Consider the following 23,677-nt stretch of genomic DNA (forward strand, 5'->3'; position numbering starts at 1 on the left):
CACAACTAGATTGAAGAACAAAACGACAGCAACTTGTCTGTTCCCCTTCCCCCAATTCCCCAGCGCTGTTCCCCTCCCCGCAATTCCCCAATAAAAATCTAAAAAAAAAAAAACATTGTGACCCTTTAAAAAAAAAAAAAAGAATTAGCCTATACTGGGTTTGAGCAGCTTTGTCAGATGAGTAAGAGAATAAATGTCAACCTCCTTCTAGGAGAGAGCAATTCTTGTGATCCTGTTCGTCTCAGAGATCTTAATTGCTGCAGTGTTGCTCTGAATGAGATTGAATATTCCAGTGTGGGATTTTAGATACATTGTCAGTATGATAGAATAGATTTGCTAGGGTAAGACCAACGTGGAAAATATCAGGAAAGCTCTTTCCAAATGATGATCCAAATATAAAATTATGGAGTACCACTTGCTTCAGTTTTACCTGCTCCATGGCAGATCCAAGGATAGCCTTCAGAAATACCTAACCACTGCCTTTTAAAAAGGTGTCACATGTGAGGAAGACATTGTTTCCAGATTTCTATCTTGTGGCTCCACATCTACTTTCTGAGTTCCTCCCTGAAAGTGTCTATGCTTCTGCTGCTTATTGCCTTTGGCTTCTGTTCCCAACGTGTCTCTGATATTTCACCCAATTAGGCTTTTATCATCTTCTGTTCTGATACACCAAAACTGATATAGGTTCAAGCCTCAAACCTACCCATCTCCCAGATAGAATATGAAGTTTGGCCAGTGCTGCTCCAATAAAAAAGCAGCCTTATCATTTATTCCTTGCAATAATCTAACAACAAGTCATTCATTCATTCACTCATTTACGCATTAATTCATTCAATTGTTTACTTATTCACCCAACAATTATTTACAGGGCATTTACTTTGTGCCAGGTATTGTGCTAGTAAGTGTCCAAAAAGCCATATCTAGACTCTGCCTCCATGGATCTATGTAATACTTGTTAGTAAATCAGTAAGCCTTTGATTTTCTTTACAGGATCTTCCTGTTACACCCAGGAATGTACTGGTATGTGCTAAATAATCTAGTCAAGGATTACAACAAAGTGTTTAGAGTTTTGCTATAGCATCCTGTGCTTTTACAATTGTCACATTTATCTTCAATCATCAAAAACACAGAACCTAACTTGATAGAACGCTGTGACCAGGTGAGGCAGTGCAGTGGGCAAGGCAACACAGTTCGCACAACCAGGCTGCGCTGCTGTTGCTGATGGCTTTTATCTGAAAAAAAAAAAAAAGTGGGAAGTGTACTGTCCATCTTTTGATTTTTATGAAAATACCGTCATTTGTTAAAACAGCAGCATTTGAATAACACTCTTAAAAGCAGGCCAGGAGCCAAGATAAAGGAAACAATTGCAACTGGGCGTCTGTAAGAGCTGTTTAGTCAGCATTCATCACTGCTAAAGTAAGAGGCAATCTCATTTCTAGATTCTAAATCTAATCTTATAATCAAACACATATAGACTCATTATGAGAAATCCTTTCCTTCCTAGCCTGTGGCTGCAGTTCTTATTTTAAAAAAGTTTCCTTAAACACATCTGTTTACCTTCCCAAAGGAAACCATCAAATAAGACAGTCATAGACATGCAAGTAAGGCCACGAAGAGCATAAAACCTGTCATGAAGAATTCTCTCAATAACTACACTATTTCTCAATAAAATTTCTTCTTTTAAACAATGAAGTAACCTATGTTTAAGTTAAGGCAGATAGAATAATGATCAGTCCACACAGTTTGGAGCATGGTTTGGGCTGGAATACATTTCCTAGGATAGAACTCATGCAGGGAACTTTTGTAATAAGTGAATGCAACTTATTTCTCTAGAGATAGGTTATTAAATGTCAAGGTTTCTTAGTACAGATGGTGTAAATATTACTGCAAAAACTGTAGTACATTCATTCTCTGAGTAAGGAGTCGACAATCTTCTCCAACGTATGCATCTTGAACTTTGTGCATGCGGCTCTACCAAGAATCTTGGTAAAAGGTAGGTTCTGACTCAGTAAGGCCAAGGCAAAACCCAGGGCTCTGCCCTGATAGCAGGCTCCAAAAGTGAGGCCAACGCTGCTCATCTTGGACCATACTTTGCGTAGCAAGGCCCTAAATGGTTTTTTTAACTGCCTCTGGCTTTCTCTGTTTCCACACATACTAAAATTGTACTGAGAGCAAATAAAAAAGAACCAAACAACAAAAAAACTACATCAGCATTAAAATCTAGGGTAAATAAACAATAAAAAGCCTCAAGGTATGTGGTGGCTTGTATTACAAGGCAGCCTCCATTAATTCCTTCTCTCCCTGTGCCAGAACCTCCCTCACTGAAAAGAGGGGGCCTATTCCCACACTGTTTTCTATCCAACCTGTCTATCACTGCTCTGACCAATAGAATAAGGTGGAACTGGTACTGTGCCAGTTCCAGAGCTAATCTTCAATTTGTACTTTCTGCCTCTTGAAGCCTGAGTCACAATATAAAAATACCAGATATAAATTATAAGTGTATACACACATAACAAAGCCTGAAAACAGAGCCTTAAAATGAAGGCTAACTAAAAGAATAGACATTTCAATGATTATGATCAGAGATTTCAATACCCCACTCTCAAAAAGTGATACAATAACTAGACAGAACATTAGTGAAGGTAACTGGAACAACATTATCAATCACCCAATGATTATAGACTATACACTCTTTTCAGGTACATATAAAACATTCTCCAATACCAGCTACCAAACAAGCCTCGATAAATTTTAAAAAGCTGAAATAATACAAAGTAAGTCTGATTGAAACAGAATTAAATTAGAGCTCTCCAACAGAAACTGCTGGAAAATCAGTAATATGTGGCAATTAAACAGCAGACTTTTAAATAATCCGTAGTCGAAGAAGAAATTGCAGGGAAATTTTAAAAATATATATTTTCAATTGAATGAAAATGGAAACAAAGTATATCAAAATTTATGGGATACAGCTAAACAAGTATTTATAGAGAAATTTACTGTTTGAAGCACCCATATCAGAAAAAAAATTAAAGTTTCAAAACAATAACTTGAGTTTCCACTTTAAGAAAACAGGCCTGAGGGAAGTTTAGGAGGTGATAAAAAATGTTCTAACACTGGATTGTGATTATTTTTGTACAGCTCTAAAAAATTTAGTAAAAATCACTGAATTGCACATTTAAAATTTTTATATGTAAACTATACCCCAATAAAGCTGTAAAAAAAAATCACAAACTTCTTTGTGTTAAAAAGAGACCCAGAGGTATTGACATGTGAATAACAAGCTATCTTGGATGTCCAGCCCAGCATCAGATGAGTCCAGGCCCAGTTGCCAAGACTACAAACACATGAGCCACCCCAAAGGAGAACCTATCAGTTGTTTTAAGCCACCAGCTTTGAGACAATTTATTAAGAAACAATGGATAGGCAAAACAAGGTATCTTAGTTTCTAATATGGGTTTGTCAGCCTGGTACAAAATACTGAGTATGTCCATGCCCCCGACAGTCATCTGGCAGCAAGTCTCACCACCTCAGCATTTTTTATTCTGTCTCATTTTTATTTATTTCCTTTTTCTCTCCCCCTCCCCATTCCCCCAACTACAACATCATCATTATAACAAGGAACCATTTTCTAGGTGCAATTCGTTCTCTTATCAAGGAATTTTCTTTTTTGCTTGAGGAAAAGCAATAAGCTTTTTAATCAATAAAAATTCTTGGTCTTTCCGTAAAGTTAGAAACAATATAATACATGAGATTTAGAAAAAAGTATTCTCAAATTGCAATTGTAACACTGGAGGAAAAAACAGGGTCCCTGTTTCCAGAGTTAGTAACTATGTTGTGTATAAATTTATAAAACCGTCTTTACTCAGGCTAAGCCCAAACCTGAAGCTTTGTATGGTCACTCTTAAAATGGATTTTAAAAATATTTAATTAGCATTAGTGTTGGCTGATTCATGTAACCTGGGCCACACTATTCTACATAGAGGTGTTGACGGAAAACATCCAGCCTAAGAGAAAATCTATAAGAGTTTATTTGAGCCAAACTGTCGACAATTGCTGGGAAACAAAATCTCAATGGACTGAGAAAATGCTCTGCAAAATGGCGGTTTGCAGCTTATTTTATACATAAAATCAAAGGAGCAAGGTTACATGAAATCCATTGGTAACAGATTAAGAGGGTGGGAGAGAGCAAAGTGGGGAAACCTCTGGGATTGGATAAGAGTAAATTGGAGAGACAGGTACTTCTTTTACATAGGTGGGTGCAGGATAGCTAAATTAGCTTTTTACAGCACAAAGGGATGGTAATCAGGAGACAAGCATAATAATACGGAATTTTGCAGTTTTCAGCTCTGGTCTGGAAAAAGGATTAAAGATGTTGTCTTAGGTGCAGAAAAACAGAGAGGCTCACTGAAAAGGCACAGACTAAGTTTATAAAGGAAGCTAAAGATGTGCATTCCCACCATGGCCCACTTGAGTATGAAAGTTTTTATGTTCATTCCATCTTATGTGGTTATTTTCAATCTCCTGAGCATGTCAGTTTTAACCTGTGGCCCTTTTTCTGTCCACAGAGGTCACTGCTTCTTTGACCTGGGTAAAAATTTTCACAATGGAATACTACTCTCCCATAAGAAAAGATGACATACTGCCATTTGCGACAAATGGACAGATCTTGAGATTATTATGCTAAGTGAAATAAATCAGACAGAAAAAGTTGAGAACCATATGATTTCACTGATTTGGAGGATATAAAATTGAAAGGAACAAGACAAACAAATTAAGAAATGAAAACTCATAGACACAGACAATAGTTTAGTGGTTACCAGAGGGAAGTGGGGAGGGGGGTGGTAGATGAGGGTAAAAAGGATCAAATATATGGTTATGGAAGGAGAACTGACTCTGGGTGGTGAACACACTATGTGATATATAGATGATGTATTACATAATTGTACACTTGAAACCTATGTAATTTTACTAACCATTGTCACCCCAATGAATTTTAATTAAAAAAATTGTATGGTAGTATGATAATTCAGTTCAAATTCAGATCACATAAAACAAGCAGCATGGTGACAGAGTTATACAAATTCCCTACAAGGGGGTTAATTTGCTGTTGCTATTATTGATTTCTTTTAAACCAGGGTACTTCCCATATATCATGTTTGGGGTTTTTTTGGTTTTGTTTTTTAATATTTTACTGAATAAGGACAAAATCTACACAAAAGTGTTCTTACCTTAAGAGTTTGGAGAGTGGAAAGTAAAGGAGACATGTAACAGAAAATATAACAGAACTATTTCTTGAGTTTCCTTATGTACTTTTATTTTTTGCCAATTCTATAGTTAATCAGAAGACTACAAAAATAGTTACAGACTCCATGATATTCTCTTTTTAAAAACACATATCCAATATAATACCTTCACATTATCTAAAAGGCTTTCCCCCCCAAACACCAGGAACTCCTTATACTGCAGAGATACCAACATTGTCACCTGCTATCACAGAGCTGGGGGGTGGGATTTGGCAGCAGGTGTGAAAGCACCCCAGAGAGGGCATGGTGTGGGTTGCAGGAATGTGAATTCTCCCAGGTACAACCTTTGCTTGACTTGCCATGTTTTTAACTACTCCCCCTCACCAGAGCTGGATAGATGGATGGAAAATTATGGGAAGTATTTGCTTGCATGCAACTGCCAAATGTTTCTGAGTTAATAAATGAATCTATAGAATGAATATATAATATATACGTATATGTATGTGTGTGTACACACATACACACACACACACACATATTGCATGATTCACCTTTTAAGCCTGAATGCATAAGAAGTTCGTAAGAAATAAAAATCATATTTTCTAGAATTCTCTGCTATGTGGTTAAAAAAAATCTAGACTCAGGTAACTACAGTTTTCTGTGGTAAAATATATTAGCCCTGAATAGCTAAATAAAGCCCTAACACTAGAATGTTGACACTTTTAAGAAGAAAAAAAAATCAGGCAAATTTGTCCCAAAATACCATTCCATAAAATATTAAATAAAAAATTTAACCAAAATTTTACATGATTAAGGAAATTCTGGTCAAATTCACTTTAACCATCTAATTTTTCTCTAAGCATACTAGATCCCCAAAATGAGACTTTTCTTATTTTTTTAATATAAAATCATTTATGAGGCAGAACTAAAAGCCTTGGGATTTATTAGTGTTCCTCAATTCATTCTAATCCATAAATCACCTATGAATGTGTTAGAACTCACCATTAAGCTGTTCACCAATATAACTATATTTCCATCTCTCCCCATGTGATAACTCCATAGGACAGTTTTAAATATAGCACACTGTTTAAGGTCCATTAGATCGCAATTGCCTAGAGTGATGATGGATAGTCATGACCCTTGGCCCTAGGATTCCTTCTTGGTCATCCAACACAGAGGAAAATTACATTTTGACTGGTTTTAACACTATGCGTGTTTTTATTAAACAGAATAAAATCCATTATTATATATTCGTCTTCTCCTTGTAAGTAAGAATTAAGATTAGTATTCCTTTTCATTCTCACCTTATCAATGTTAACCCCACTAAGAGTCAGTGCTTTTTGAACACCCATGGAAGGGGTGTTCAGGAACAAAAAGAAAACCCATCCACACTGGTCTCTTTTCTCTTCTCATCATGTCACATGGACACTGTAGAAAGAACATCACAAGCAGAAAGATAGCCAGAACACCCAATGAGGGCATTTGTTTGCAATACCTTAAGGTATCCCAGAGAACATACTGTTTTTTTTCATTTATTTTTAAATGGGACTGATTACTGATATACAATAGAATAATCATATCAACATAAACTTGTATAAGATATAAGAGTCTCTTACAGAATATAGGGACCTAAATTTGGAGATGACACTGTCATGGTAACTCATCCTTAGAGATGAGGTCTAAATATGTTGTTGCTGGTTGAAATGAAGTTTCTCTTAGTCTCCATCAAGAAGATCAAGTTACACTCAGAAGATGCTATAAACATGACATGTTAATGTAAAGAAATTAGTCATCCATGTATATTGTTAACCTCAGTGACTTAAAGATGACCCAAAGGGCAAGCTTGGACCAGTGTCTCTTCAGCTTAGAAAGGGCTCTGCCCTATTTAAAGGACAATCACAGTTCTCTGCCCAGGCAGAAGCCTATACAGGAAAGGGAATATGAAGCTAGTGTAACTAGATCGAACCATCCACTGATATTATCCAGCTCTCTTTCCACTGGTTTGGTATCCACCAAGCTACCTTTTTGCATTTGCATTTTTGTAATTTTTTTTTCTGGGAGAGAATGTGCTGACCAGCTGTATTTCCTTCCTCTTGGCAGATCTATTTCTAATTATGAATTAATGAACTAGCCTTCTGGCTTATCATGAGTCTCTTATGAGTTTCATTAGTATGAGTCAGTTCCCCTGAGTCAGATCAAGTCTGAGTTTAATGATGGGATTGAGTTTCTGACCTTACAAAGCTGAAAATCCAGTGTCTAAGGACCCCCAACCCAGCTAGGGTACCAGATGCCTAAGGACAATGGCTGAATATCCAACTGGCCTTTTAACACATCTCTTTAAAGGAAAAAAAGAAGTATTTTAAAAGTAGGCAGTTCCTTTTTAAAAGCTTGGGAAAACATAATAAGTTACCTAAGAGGGTGGGTAGTCAAATCCTAGGGGAGAGGCCCTCTACATTCTATTTTGGTGCTCTAACTTGGCCTGTCTGAAAGTGCAGAGCGAAGCACAAATCTACACATTTATCCACTGAATCTGATCAACTCAGATATTTAGATCTTAGCTAAATCAGGTCGCAAAACCTGCATGTTTGCAACTACAAGAAGGTTCGGGTGGTCACTGCTTACCTTATCAGACAATTACAACTGTCCATCTTATCTGCCTAAATAGACAAAAACTTGTTCTCTCTTTGGTAACTAGAGCCAAATGTTTGAAGAAAAAAACTTTAGGAAATGGCCATGTGTTCTTTTTAATCCAGGTCAATGTGGAAAACTCTTCAAATGTCCAAGATAAAAAATCTGGCCAATTATACAAACCACAATTTAGAATATACACATTCACATTAAAAATTTAAAGACAGTACATTCTATACATGTGGAAACGTGAAGAAAACCTTATATACGGGGTCGGACAATTAGGTTTGTGAACTCACCCCAGAAAAAGTCCTACATACCTCATTGCTGAATATCACTACAGTCACATTCGAAGTACTCCCTTTAGGAAGCTATGCACTGATGCCAGCGCCTAAGCCTTCAAAGCAATTTTGGAACTCTTTTTCTGAAATGGCCATCAGAGCTCTTGTCATATTATCTTTCATGTCCTGAATGTCATCAAAATGTCTTCTTTTCAATATTTCCTTTCTCTTCAAGTAAAGAAAGAAGTCATTGGGGGCCAGATCAGGTGAGTAGGGAGGGTGTTCTAATACAGTTATTTGTTTACTGGCTAAAAACTCCCTCAAAGACAGTGCCGTGTGAGCTGGTGCATTGTCGTGATGCAAGAGCCATGAATTGTTGGTGAAAATTCAGGTCGTCTAAATTTTTCACGCAGTCCTTTCAGCACTTCCAGATAGTAAACTTGGTGAACTGTTTGTCCAGTTGGTACAAATTCACAATGAATAATCCCTCTGATATCAAAAAAGTTTAGCAACACTGTTACAAATTCGTGAACTTAAGTGTCAGACCTCGTAAGAGACTGAATGGTTTTAAGAAATAAACATTTTCATATTTCTGGATTGGAAAAGAGGCAGAATATCCAAAACAATCAAATATACAATCCTATGTGCTTAGTGCAGGAAAAGAAAAAACAAAAACAAACTATAAGCCACCCATAGATCTTTTGATCAATCTGATCTGATGATGATCTGATCAAAACATCTTTGCAAGCAGAAAATCTATCATTCTCTCTTTTGAATTGTCCCCTGTGGTATGTTCTTTGATAGATTGAAACATTCTCTAAGAGCATAAAACAGGACCAAAGTCTTCTGCTTGCCTTCTGAAATCTATCATAGTCAGCATCTGGATGGTACTGCTCCCCAATGGAAAAGTTCTAGACATCAATAAAGCACTGTACATGTTTCTCACAAGTATAGACAAAAACCACTATTAAGTCTTTGGAGACCATTATTTCAACACTAAGATACATACTATGGACATTCTCAGCCACCCAAGAGCATGGATTCCAATCAGACACAACAAATGTAGTGCTAGCTGTTCTCCACATATCAAAAACAATGTTGTTTTACAGGTTTACTAGAGCCTATTCTGTGTAATGCTGGCTGGAAAATATGTTAACTAGCCATAACCATACGGAAAATAATGCTGATACTACTTTATTAGAAGCACTATTTACTTACAAAAATATTTTGAATAAGCTGAAAAATATGATGTTTGATACAATCATTTAGAATCCCCTTTCTCTCTCAGGACTGCTTTAGCTATTTAGTGTCTTATGTGGTTCCACACAAATTTTAGGCTTGTTTATTCTATTTCTGTGCACAATACCATAAGCCACTGAAATTGTGATAGGGATTGCCTGAATCTGTAGATTGCTTTGGGTATTATACACAGTTTAGCAATATTAATCTTTTTAATCCATGAACATGGGATATTTTTCCATTTATTTGTGTCTTCTTCAATTTTTTTCATCAATGTTTTATAGTTTTCAGTGTACAAATCTTTCACCTTCTGGTTGAATTTAGTCGTAAGTATTTCACTCTTTTTGATGCCTATGTGAAAGGTATTGATTTCTTAATTTCTTTTTTGGAGAATTTATTGTTAGTATTTAGAAACACAAGTGATTTATGTTCATGTTGATTTTGTGTTGAATTTGTTTATTAATTCTAACAAGGTTAGGGGTTTTTTTCTTTTATTTTTTTAAATTAAAGTTTATTGGGGTGACAATGGCTAGTAAAGTTACATAGGTTCCAAGTGTACAATTCTGTAATACATCATCTATATATCACATTGTGTGTTCACCACCCAGAGTCAGTTCTCCTTCCATCACCATATATTTGATCCCATTCACCCTCATCTACCACCCCTCTCCCCCCTTACCCTCTGGTAATCATTAAACTATTGTCTGAGTCTATGAGTTTTGTTTGTCTTGTTCCTTCGTTGCTTTCAGTTTTATATCCCACATATCAGTGAAATCATGTGGTCCCCGACTTTTTCTGTCTGACTTATTTTGCTTAGCATAATAATCTCAAGATCCATCCATGTTGTCACAAATGGCACTATTTCATCTTTTGTTATGGCAGAATAGTATTCCACTAATTATCAGAGAAATGCAAATAAAAACCAAAATCAGATATTATATCACACCAGTTAGAATGGCTATCATCAACAAGACAAATAATAACAGGTTTTGGAGAGGCTATGGAGAAAAAGGAATCCTCATACACAGTTCGTGGGAATGCAGATTGGTGCAGCCACTATGGAAGGCAGTGTGGAGGTTCCTCAAAAAATTAAGAATAGAATTACCATATGACCCAGAAATCTCTCTCCTGGGTATATACTAAAAAAAAAAAAAACATTTATCTGTAAAGATTTATGTGCTTCAATGTTCGTTGAAGCTTTATTTACAGTGGCTGAGACATGGAAATAACCAAAGTGTACTTCGATAGATGATTGGATAAAGATGTGGTATAGATATACAAAGGATTTTCTATATATAAGATCATGTCATTTGGAAACAGAGAGAATTTTACTCTTTCCTTTCTGATTTGGATGCCTTTTTTTTTTTTCTTGACTAAATGCTCTGGCTATGACGTCCAGCACAATGTCGAACAGAAATGGTGAAAGTAAGCCTCCCTATCTTGTTCCTGATCTTAGAGGAAAATCTTTTAGCTTTTCATCATTGAGTATGATGTTGCTGTAGGTTTGCCATATATGGCCTTTATCACATTGAGGTACATTCCATCTATACCAAATTTGTTGAGAGTTTTTATCATAAAAGGATATTGAATTTTGCTTAATATTTTTTCTGTGTACACTGAGATGATCATATGATTTTTATTCTTCATTTTGTTAATGTGGTATATTACATTTATTGAACAAGAGAGCAAATCTGTAGGCATGACACTTCCTGATATCAAATTACATTGCAAAGCTATAGTAATGAAAATAGTATAGCTGTGGCATAAAAACAGACACATAGATCAAGCAGAAATATAGCCATACATATTTAGCCAATTAGTTTTCAAAAAAGGTGCCAAGAATACACAATAGAGAAAGGATAGTCTCTTCAATAAATGGTGCTGTGAAAACTGGACAGACACATGCAAAAGAGTGAAACTGGAGACCCCTATCTTACACCATATGCCAATATCAATTCAAAATGGATTAAATACTCACATGTCTTGCTAGGGAGATCACATCATGGATGGGGTAGAGGCTTGATCACTGCACTGTACACCTGAAGCTGATGTTGTATAATATTGTATGTCAACTATAAGTGAATATAGATAGATAGATAGATAGATAGATAGATAGATAGATAGATATAGATATATAGTCATGGGACGTGGAGTATAGTGTGGGAGTGGAGTCAAGGGAATTGTAATAGATATGTATGATATTGGGGGGAAGTGGGGCGGTGGATTGGGGGAGGGGGGCTGTCACCTCGAGGGGTAAAAAGTATAACTATTGCACTGTGTTGTACAGCTGAAACTAATTCTAAAAAATGTGTATTTCACAATAAAAAATAATTTTAAAAAAAGAAAAACAATGAATTAAATACTTAAATGAAAGTATTATACATACTTTCTTATCCTAGAAGAAAACATAGGAAAAAAACCTACTTGACATTGGTCTTGGCAGTGATTTTTTTGGACTTGACACCCAAAGCAAAGACAACAAAAGCAAAAATAAACAAGTGGGACTATATCAAACTAAAGTTTGTGCGTACCAAAGGAAAAAGAAAACAAAAACAGAATGAAAAGACAACCTACAAAATGAAGAAAATATATGAAAAACTTATATTTGATAAGGGATTAATATCTAAAATACATAAGGAATCCATAAAGTCAAGAACAAAAATCCCAAAATAACCTGATTAAAAATGAGTAAAAGGCCTGAATAAACATTTTTCAAAGAAGGTATACAAACGGCTGATAGGTCTATTAAGAGGTGCTCAACATTACTAATCATCAGGGAAACACCAATTAAAATGACAGTAATATATCACCTAACATTTGTAGAATGTCTGTTATCAAAAAAGAGAGATAAAAAATGTTGGAGAGGATATAGAGAAAAGAAAGCCTTTGTGTATTGTTGGTAGGAATGTACATTGGTACAGCCATTATGAAAACAGTATGGAGGTTACTCAAAAAAATTAAAAACAGAACTACCATATTAATCTTAAAAATTAAAAATAGAATTACCAATAACCCACTTCTGAGTATATATACAAATTAAATGAAATCACTATCTTGAAGAGATATTTGCACCCCCCATGTTTGTGGCAGCATTATTATGTTACAGACAACATAAACATCTGTATACAGATGATTGGAAAATATGAGATAGATTACATAGATTGATTAGATAGATACTTACATACATGCATACATACAAACATACATACATAACTGCATGCATACATACATACATACATACATACATACATAGAAATAAAATATTATTCAACCTTAAAAAATAAAAAGGAAATCCTGTCACTTGCAATATGGATGAAACTAAGGACATTATGCGTAAAATAAGCCAGGCAGAGAAAAACAAACATTCTAGTATCACTTATATGTGGAATCTAAAAAAAAAAAAAGTTGAACCAGAAAGTAGAATGGTGGTTGCTGGGGATTGGCGTGGGAGAAATAGAGATAGGCTGGTCAAAGGGTAGAAACTTTCACTTCTAAGGCGCATGAATTCTGAAGCTCTCATGTACAGTATGGTGATTTTAGTTAACATTACTGTACAGTAAACTTGGAATTTGTTGAGAAAAAATTTCACCTAATAATAATAATAATAATAATAATAACTATATGAGGTCATAAATATGTTTATTAATTTTACTGTGAGAATCATTTCACAATACATATATCAAATCATAACATTGTACACATCAAATATTTTTTAATTCTGTCAATGATACCTCAATAAAGCCGTAAAAAATATCCCCTTCTCTGATTATTATGATACATTTTTCTGAGACTTAGAATAGTCCATGCTAAATCCAAATCTCCCTTCTTCATGGGGATGATGCTGAATCAGGTCAAGTGGTATAAGAGGATTATAGATGTATTTCTGGTATCTTTATGGATTTATCAATCTGGCCTCAATCATTTTGAACTGCATAAGTCAAGATAAGAATTATTGTGTGAGGGTGTGGATATGACATTAAGAACAAAGAAAAGTGTCTCTTAGTGGTGTTTAAGATTTGTTAAATATGTGCATGCATATAATTCTCCTAATATGAGTGTAAGCTATTCTAAGGTAATAAAAAATTATTCAGTAGAGATTTCAGTCCAATAAAAGTTACAATGCTTCATTGAGTGTGTAAAATGCAATATAACTGTACTATTACTTTGACAACACATTATGTAGGTAATCAGCAGCATAAAGAGATATGTGGGTGAGGAAAAAAAATTAATCATTTCTTTAATTTAACAGGAAACCACTACCAAAATGAAGAGGACTGGGGATACTGCGACTATTGTGTAAAGTGTGTGAATTAATGGCCTCCTCTCTAAATAAAAAATGATGGCCAGGAGTTCCTATTATAGTCCTCTTGTGATTCTAGCACATTTTGTAATGGAAAGAAGTAATTTCCTGAATACGAATTGTAGGTAGTGAAGATGTACTGCCCCCACGTGTCTCTACTAGGATTTATTTGATTAAGAAAACCATTATTTTTATTTGCTAGAGGCAAGTTGTTCCTTAAAAAAAAGACATTTGTATTTTTTTTCAAGTCATATTTTGTGATTTTATTGGAGCTTTGGATTCTTTCTTTAGATGTACCACAAAAGATATAATTGCAAATACTGAAATAGTATAATACTCTTAAAGAAAATTGAAGAAAAAAATTATAATTTCATATGTATTTCAATGAAAGTGCCTAATATGAATTTTATCACATAAATATTATAGAGAACCTATCAACATTGCAGTATTCTAAAGTTCTAAAGATGCTAATTATATTGAGAACACCAACTATTGTATCTTAAATCAGTTGCCACAGAAAAATTTTTTAATTTCTTTAAAAAATCTAACACCCCCAGAACTTTTATCTATCCACCAATTTGTATATTTGAAGCTATATATAAAGCTAAATATTCAAAAATTAGACCAAAAATAACATATACCGCCTTTTTTAAACATGTGTAATATTACATTTTTCTAAGTACTTTCACATGCATTATAACACCCGAATTCATCTTGGACTTTGGCATTAGTAACCAGAAAAATGAGTCAGAACATGTTCCAAAGAGGGAATAGCATCATATAGCATTTTAAGTACATATTCAAATGCTAATATCCAAAACTATTGTTTCATAATACAGACCCAAGGAAAATGGAAAATTCCACCTACATTTTAGTCCCCAGAAAAAGCCATGACTGCACTCATTTCTTATAAGGATATACAAGTATGAGAATAACTGCAAAATTTTGTCAAAACACTTATTTTCTTTTTCTTAAAAGGCAGTTCACATTACCCATACGAAGTTTGCAGAAATAAAATTAATGAACTCTAACATTTTAAAATTGTAAATGTGCCAGAAAGTTGTTAGTCATGGATACGTGCACAGGTACAATGACAAGGGCCATGCAGTCCTCACTCATGCAGAGCTCACTTAGCTACTTGAATTCAGAATGGAATAGACCTGAGCTTCTACCCCCAACTGCACCATTTGACCTTGGTAAGGGTATTTCAGGGGGTGTTTTCCGTGAGTTTATCAATTAGTTTCAATACAGAACTCTACTTCAATCTCTCAGATTTGAATTTTCTCAGGACCTGCCAAAAAGGAATCTACAAACTCTTGGTCAAGAAAATAAGAAATAAAAGTGGGCCTCATAGTCACATTATACCGCTATTTATTGATTGAGTGCTTAAAATGTACTGGAATCTCTAGTTGCTTCTTCAAATTATTTTAACCTGGGGATCCTCAGTTTACTCAAATATAAAATACGAATGATAATAATATTCTTCTTTATCTCATAAAGTTGCTTAAGATGAACTAGTTAAAAACTGGTAAAAATGAGAAGCCCAATAAGTACTAGGTTATATCCAAATAAAAATGGTTATAATTAGAATTGAACTCTCCCCTTCTGTGGAAGCCTCCAAGTAATTAAGAAAGCCTAAGTGGGAAGTGGTTGTGAGATTGGACTATTTACAATTTAAAGCTTCTGTATAATAAAATAACACAAAACATCTTAAATACCCAATAGAAAAATGCACTATCATTATGATAAGTATGACACAAAACAATAATAGCAATAACCAAAATCGCCAAAAACAAACAATCAAAAAACTGTTGAAGAAATCAGACATGCTAATTGAATGAAGTTGAGCTACCTATGTTTTTGCTTTTGTTCTCCACAGCACATGAGCACATATTAAAATAGTGCATAAGAGGCAATGCTAGCAACAGTACAGGGGCTTATAAGTTAATAAAAACTTTTTTTCTTTTTTATGAGAAACTAGATAACATCTATTAAAAATTAAGTGTGCATAATCTTTAATAGAACAATTCCACTATCAGTAACATCTCCAAAAGTATATAAAAAGATGCATACTGCAGCATTGTTTGTTGAAGTGGAAAAAAGTTGGAAATAATCTAAATACCAATTAGTAGAAAAAAGCCTTTCTAACTCATATATAGGAATATTCTATCAAGAATATAAAAGAAAATGTTATGATATGAAAATATCTATAATATTGTTAATTAAAAATAAAGAAAACTATGGGGAAACATATTATGAAAATGCAAACATATACATAGTATTATGTTAATACTTTGCAAGTGCTAGATTTTAAAGAGAGAAAATATACAAACCAAATCATTACCTTAAAAGGGGAATTGAGGATTTCTGTCAAGATGGCAGAGTAGGTAAACGCTGTGCTTACCTTCTCTAACCACCATACAAAAATTACAACTAAACTGCAGAACCACCATTATTGAGAATCTCTTGAAGTCTAACTTAACCGAAGCCCTACAACTAAGGACATAAGAAGAGGCCACCTTGAGACTGGTAGAATAGGCAGAGAAGGAATGGGTCATTGTTTTTAAGTCTATTTTGTGGGGTATAAGTATTGCTACTCCAGCTTTTTTTGTTTTGTTTTGTTTTTTCATTTCCATTTTCATGAAATATCTTTTTCCATCTCTTTAGTTTCAGTTTGTGTGTGTCCTTCAATCTGAAGTGAGTTTCTTGCAGGCAGCATATATGTAAGGGTCTTGTTGTCTTATTCATTCAACCACCCTGTTTTTTTTTTTTATTGCAGCATTTAATCCATTTATATTTAAAGTAATTATTGATACAAATGTACTTATTGCCGTTTTATTATTTATATTTTTTTCTTTTTTCTTCTTTTTTTTCTCGTCTTAAAAAAATTCCTCAAAGATTCCTTGTAATACTGGTTTGGTGGTGATGAACTCCTTTAGCTTTTTCTTGTCTTGGAAGCTTTTTATCTGTCCTTCAATTCTAATGATAGCTTTGCTGGATAAGTAAACTTGGTTGTAGGTCTTTGCTTTTCATCACTTTCTATAAATTCCATGCCAATCTTTTCTGACCTGCAAAGTTTCTGTGGAAAAATTACCTGACAATCTTATGGGAGCTACCTTGTAAGTAACTAGTTGCCTTTATCTCGCTGCTTTTAAGATTCTTTGTCTTTTACCTTTAGCATTTTAATTATGATGTGTCTTGCTGTGGGCCTCTTTGGGTTCATTTTGTTTGGGATTCTCTATGCTTCCTGGGCTTATGTATCTATTTTTTTTGCCATATTAGGGAAGTTTTTTATCATTTCTTCAAATAGATTTTCAATCCCTTGCTCTTGCTTTACTCCTTCTGGTACCCCTATAATGTGAATGTTGGTATGCTTGATGTTGTCCCAGAGGCCCCTTAAACTATCCTCATTTTTTTCAATTCTTCTTTCTTTTTGCTATTCTGTTCGGGAGTTTTCTGCTATCTTACCTTCTTAATTGCTGATTCAATCCTCTGCTTCAGCTAATCTATGGCTGATTCCCTCTAATGTATTTTTCGTTTCAGTTTTGTATTCTTTACTTCTGACTGGTTCTTTTTTATGTTTTCTATCTCCATTTTTATATTTCCTATCTCTTTGTTGATGTTCTCCCTGATATCATTAAGCATCCTTATAACCAGTGTTTTCAACTCTGTGTTTGGTAGATTGTTTGTCTCCCCTTTGTTTAGTTCTTTTTCTGGAGCTTTATTCTGTTCTTTTATTTGGGACATGTTTCTTTGTCTCCCCATTTTGACTGTCTCCCTGTGTTTGTTTCTATGTATTAGGTAGAGCTGCTATGTCTCCCGGTCTTAGTAGAATGATCTTATACAGGAGGTGTCCTGTAGGGCCCAGGACACAGTCTCCCTGGCCACCAGAGCCAGGTACTCCAGATGTGTCCCTTGTGTGAGTTGTGTCTGCCCTCCTGTTGTAGTTGAGACTTGATTGCTGTTTGCAGGTCAATGGGAGGTATTGACCCTCAGGCTGATTGGCTGTGAGGATTGGCAGTGACTACAGTGGTGGAGCTGTGGTGCAGGGTCTTACCCTACATGACAGGATTTGCTTTTGCAGAGCTCTGGTGCCTTCCCAATCTGCTCTTTGGGTGTGTCATCCTCAGAGGCAGCTGGGTAATGCTCTGTCTTGGTCTGAAGCTGGTGTGCCATCCCAAGAGCCTCCTAGAAGTGGCCCTGCCATGGGCCAAGTTCAGCCACAGCCTATGCCTTGACCGGGCCACCTGGCATGAACCACAAAGCAGTCCACAAATGGCCACCACCTGCATTGGGCTTGGAGGTTCCTTGAGAGGCCAACTTGCAAACCAAGACTGGCTGTCACTAGTGCTGGGCTTAGGGCTGCTCAGCCAGAGGCAAGGAGCATGCCAAAGCCAGGGGCTGCTTGTCTGGATTTTGTGAACCCTTGAGAGATTTTAGCAAATTCTGCAGCATGAGCCAAAGCAGGCCGTTTGTAGGGAAAACTGCTTGGGTGTGCTCAAAACTTGAGCGGAGTCTTGCCAAATCACCAGGACAGGCCAAACAAACCAAATTAGCTAGGTCGATGGAGACTCAGGTATGGTGGTCATGTGAACCTGTATGCCAGGAGTGGGGAGGGCTCAACAAAGAAACAAGGGCTTCTTCCAGCTCCTCTGTGTAGGACAGCGGTTCTCAACCTGTGGGTCGCAACCCCTTTGGGGGTCGAGTGACTCTTTCACAGGGGTTGCTTAAGACCTTCGGAAAACAAAAAGATACTTACATTACGATTCATAACAGTAGCAAAATTATAGTTATAGAGTAGCAACAAAAATAATTTTAGGTTGGGGGTTACCACAACATTAGGAACTGTATTAAGGGGTCGCGGCATTAGGAAGGTTGAGAACCGCTGGTCTAGGAGAAAGCTGTCACTCCAGCCCTCGCCCTGATGCCAGACAGTTCAGTTCCTCCCTGTATGTACCTGGCATCTTTTGAGCTGCTGCCCTAGCATTGGAACTCAGAGTGTGTGAGTCCATCAGCAAGTAAGTCTATGCATAGGACCTTTAAGAGGAGTGCCTGGGATTACAGCTGCCTGTGTGTCACTCAGCCACAATCTCTGCTGGTTTTCACAGCCAGTAGTTATGCGGACGTCTCTTCCCTACACTGGAACTCTGGGCTGGGGAGTCTAATACGGGGCTGGAACCCCTCGTTCCTTCACGGGGCAGGAGTCTTCCACAGCCATAATATCCCTCTCGACTTTTATGTCACACATGAGTTTTGTTTTCAACATGGTGAATCAAAGATATAACTGTCAGAGTGAATCTGAGTAAACAGTTGGAAAAGAGGAAATGAAACTACAGAATAAAGTAGGACTGAGAATTATCAGTATGTTGATTCTGTCTGTGTAAAACAGTGAGCCAAATAAAATAAGTTAGAACAGGAAGGGAGTAAAGAATGGAATTCTAAGCAACAGCAACCATCATAAGCTACATTAGAAAATAATTGCAAAGGAAACTAAGAAACATGGTCCTCAAAACAAATTTCCAAACAGCTATGGGAGAACTGCAAGATTAATTTGAAAAGGGGAGTAAGGAGGAAGAGAGAGTGGGGCTAGTTAGGGAGGTCCCACTGACTCTAAACTAATGGACTCTGATTTCAAGGAAAGAAAGCATACATATAATCCAAATTAAAGGAATTTAATATGCACTCATCAGGAACTCCCAAGGCCCAGAATCCCCACCCAAAAAAGAAGCTTTTACTTATGTGTTTAGTCATACACATAGTAGGTACATGGTTTTCATGAAGTTAAGGAAAAGAAAACATAGGAAAAAAAAACACTTTGAAGTTCCCTGAATTATTCCAGCTGAGATTGATTCTTATGATTTGTGATATGAATTCCTCATTTTTCAATTTACAGTTATATATAAACTAGGCATAGTTATTCATAAAGTCAATACATGAATAGAGAAGAAACTTAATAAGTCACTATGGAATTTATATAATCTTGATTAAATTAAATCAGTCATTTTTCATCTATATCAGTTATATCCATGATATAGTCCCTTTCATAACAATCATTTAATGTTAAGTGGCTGCTTAATACAAAATACAGTTTGATTTATTAGCAAATAGTGAAGAACAATCCATAAATATAGTCATTCAGGAAATCTGAACTACCCTCAACATTTTTCAAATGACTTGTCCAATATTTCATAATAATGATTCATCAGCTAGAGTTAAACAAATGACCAGCCTGACAAACAAATCTATGATGTTGAATTATACTATTATTTTGTACAATGTGCTATAATATAGCATAATAGTTAAAAGCACATATTCTGAATTTAATCTGCCTAATTCTGGCACTACCTTTGCAAATTTTATGTTGTGGAGGTGTTATACTTTTCTAAGATCTGGCCCCTTTCTCAGTAAAATAGAGGTAATCGTAATATGTACTCCACAGTGATACTGGGAAGAGTAAATGAGAAGGAAGAAAGGGAGGGAAGAAGGACATTCCCTGACCACAGTAAGCCCTGATCATGTTGTATATGATAATTTTACATAATGATGTTGATGATGGTGATGGTGATGATGATGATGATGCAATATTCATTCTCTGATTTATGTCTAACTGCATTGTTTTCAGGGACTGGGCACTAGCACGTGTCCACATAACTACTCCCAGTGACACAATTAAAATAATTTCACAAATAGAGAAGGTACACATTGCTCAATTTTCCTAGCCCATCTATGTAATGAGGTCATTTGGATATTATTGTTTGAACCATCCCAATTCAGAAGCGTCTGTGTTTTTTATGTGAGCTCTTTATGCACAGTATGAAAACATATACCCACCAAAAACCTGCAAGTGGATGTGTATGGTAACTCTTTTGCACAATTGCCAAAACCTTGAATGATCCAATGTGTCCTTCAGTAGGAAAATGGATAAACTACAGTAGAGCTAGACAACGGAATATTATTCAATACTAAAAGAGTTATCAAGTCATGGAAAGAAATGGAGGAAACTTTAATGCATAAATTGAAATTTAAGTGAAAGAAGCCAATCTGAAAAGACTGCATACTGCATTATTCCAACTATATGGCATTCTGGAAAAGGCAAAACCATGGAGACAACAAAAAGATCAGTGATCGCCAGGGGTTAGGTGGAAAGGGAGGGAAGAAAAGGCAGAACACGGGATTTTTAAGGCAGTGAAACTATTCTACAGGATACTACAATGGGAATACATGTTATCATACATGTATCAAAACCCATAAAATGCACACCAAGAGTGAATAATGTAAACTATAGACTTAGCATGATAATGATGTGTCAGTGTAGGGTCATCAACTGTAACAAATGTACCACTCTGGTGAGGAATGTTGATAGTGGAGAAGGCTGTGCCTATGTAGGGACAAAGGTTATATGGGAACTCTGTTTTCTGCTCAATTTTGCTGTGAACCCAAAAGTACTCTATAAAAAAATAAAATTTAACTTTTAAAAAAATAGATAATAAAAAAATTCTACAAATAACTCTGCCCTAAAACTTGATAACAGATACAATGGTCAAATTCCCTGAAATACTCAAGATACCAAAAGTATTTCATACAAAAGATGAAACAAATAATCTGCATAGGCCTATATCTATTAAAGAAATTGAATCAATAATTATTAATAACCTCTCATAAAAGAAAGCACCAGGTCCACATTGCTTTACTACTGAATTCAACAGTTAAGGAAGCTCATATTATGTGGACTTCACATTGGCTCTTTCTCTGCCTGAAGTTCTCTCGCCTCAGATTCTCCCATGCTCAGTCCATCTCCACACCAAAACCTCTTACATTGCTCCTCCTCAGAGGAGCCACTTCAGTACATCCTTCCAAAAATAGCACCCATGTTCCATCTATATTAGTTTCTTCATAAAGTGTACATTGATATCATGTTTATTTGTTTATATTAATGTTTACTTGTTTATTGTCTGACTCCCCCATAGGAAACGGAACTCACTCCACAAAGTCAGGGACATGTCTGTCTTGTTCTGAACTAATGAATAAGGTTTGGCACATTAAATAAATGAATGAATGAGTGAATGAAAACAATGGGCAAATTACCAGGCATAAAAGAGACTATTATAAATGTTGAGATAACAGTGAATAATTTGGTTGGGCTGAAACACAGGGCTGGAATAGGGAAATATTAGAATAAGATACCCCAAAAAAAAGGTTTTGTTTAAAATTTGTACTTACTTGTCTACTTAAAATGTTTGAACTTAATCATGTTGGCAATGAAGCAGAGCCATCAACAGACTGACCACCAGATTTGCTTTTTTTTTGCTGTTGGCTTGCTTTTTTAGTTTGTTTTTTTTTTGCTTTCTGTTTTGGGGGATTTAGGGTGTTTTTGGGGGGCAGGGGTGTTTTGTTCTGTTTTTCCCAGAAAACAAATGCATGAATAGCTAGCAAATGGCCTGGCTGGAGTTCAAAAAATTAGATTAAGGAAGACTGGTGATTATTTCAGCAAGAGAGTAAAAAAATCTGAATTAATTCAAAGTATTTTTCTGAGGTAGAATTCACAACATATTGGGAATAAGGCAAAGGAAAAAGACTAATTCATGGTTTGAATAGCTATATGTTTGATCATATATTAAATAATATTGGGCAATCAATGTGAAATGGGAAGAAGCTTTTAGGAATAGAAAATAATTTCATTTGGGATGAGGTACATGAGAAATGGTTTCCAGATATCCATGTGTAAATTATGAAAATACACAGAAACATATGTCTAAGAGGACAATTAAAACTAAATATCTGCAACTGCATTAGTTTCATATTGCTGCTGTGGAACAAATTACCACAAATTTAGCAGCTTGAAACAACATGCATTTATAGTTCAGCATTTTCGTTGGTCAAGAATCCAGGCACTCTCTAGCTAGAGCATAAAAGGCAGAATGAGTGATCATAAAACCAATGTTTATATGATATGAGACAAGCCTGAGGACTTCCCAAAATACATGGTAGTGGGGAATATTGCTGATGGGACTCAGATAGCATAGCCATAAAGGCAGGTGGTGGAAACACTAAACAAAACTAGGGATTTCCTACTATATGACCCCATTGCTAACCAAATGAGTACTGGGAAGATATGGATACATAAATAATGACTGGAAACAAATAGTAAGTACTAAAATAAGTTCTAAAAATTAAGCAGGAAGAGGAATCAGAGAAGGTGATTAACATGCTGTTTAAAAGAAAAACATGATGGGGCATGAACCAGGAAAACAAGTGTTAAGGAAGACAAAGGATGAAAATGATAAAAGAAAGCCATCAACCACATCGCTTCTACAGAGTTTTTCAACAGAATGCTATGCCTGTCAGCTCTCAAACAAAAACCTCTCTAGGTCTTACAAACAGTGGGGCCTTGGTATAGGGAATTGGTTACAGAGATTATGAAAAGCTGAGGAATCGAACAGGAGAAGGTGAGACAACCAAACAGTCAGTAGCTTGAAGCCCTTTCCATCCCCAGAGTTGAAAGGACAAAAGGAAGCAGTAGTGTTATTACAGCCCGAAGTCTGGATTCGTGTTGGAGACAGGAGCTGTGCGGAACTCGCTATCTGGCACTGGAGCTGGGGAGGGAACTCAGCAGCTACGGGGGTGCTGCTTCCAGCAGGACCAGACAGGGAGAAATGCCTTGCTGGTTAGCTCTCCACCCTCCACCAGTGTTTCCCGCCGGCCAAATCTACCTGGAAACCTACCAGCAATCCTGAGAAAACTCTTTGTTATGGGGAAGGGGTGTTGGGAGAAGGAAAAGGAGAAAGGGTCAACAGCTGAATGAAGCACAGAGGAGTACTGAAAAGAGGCAGGCCAACCAAACGTGACCTCTTTCAGATTAGGATCTCTATATTTAACAAGGAACATTTTAAATTTTAGATAGGGACATTGCTAAAATAATAGATCACTGGCCCAAATACAAATGGGGTAAAATTAATGAGACTGTTGTTCATGCATGACTTAAGAAA

This window comes from Hipposideros armiger, unplaced genomic scaffold, assembly GCF_001890085.2.
Source record: "Hipposideros armiger isolate ML-2016 unplaced genomic scaffold, ASM189008v1 scaffold_60, whole genome shotgun sequence".
Taxonomy (NCBI): domain Eukaryota; kingdom Metazoa; phylum Chordata; class Mammalia; order Chiroptera; family Hipposideridae; genus Hipposideros; species Hipposideros armiger.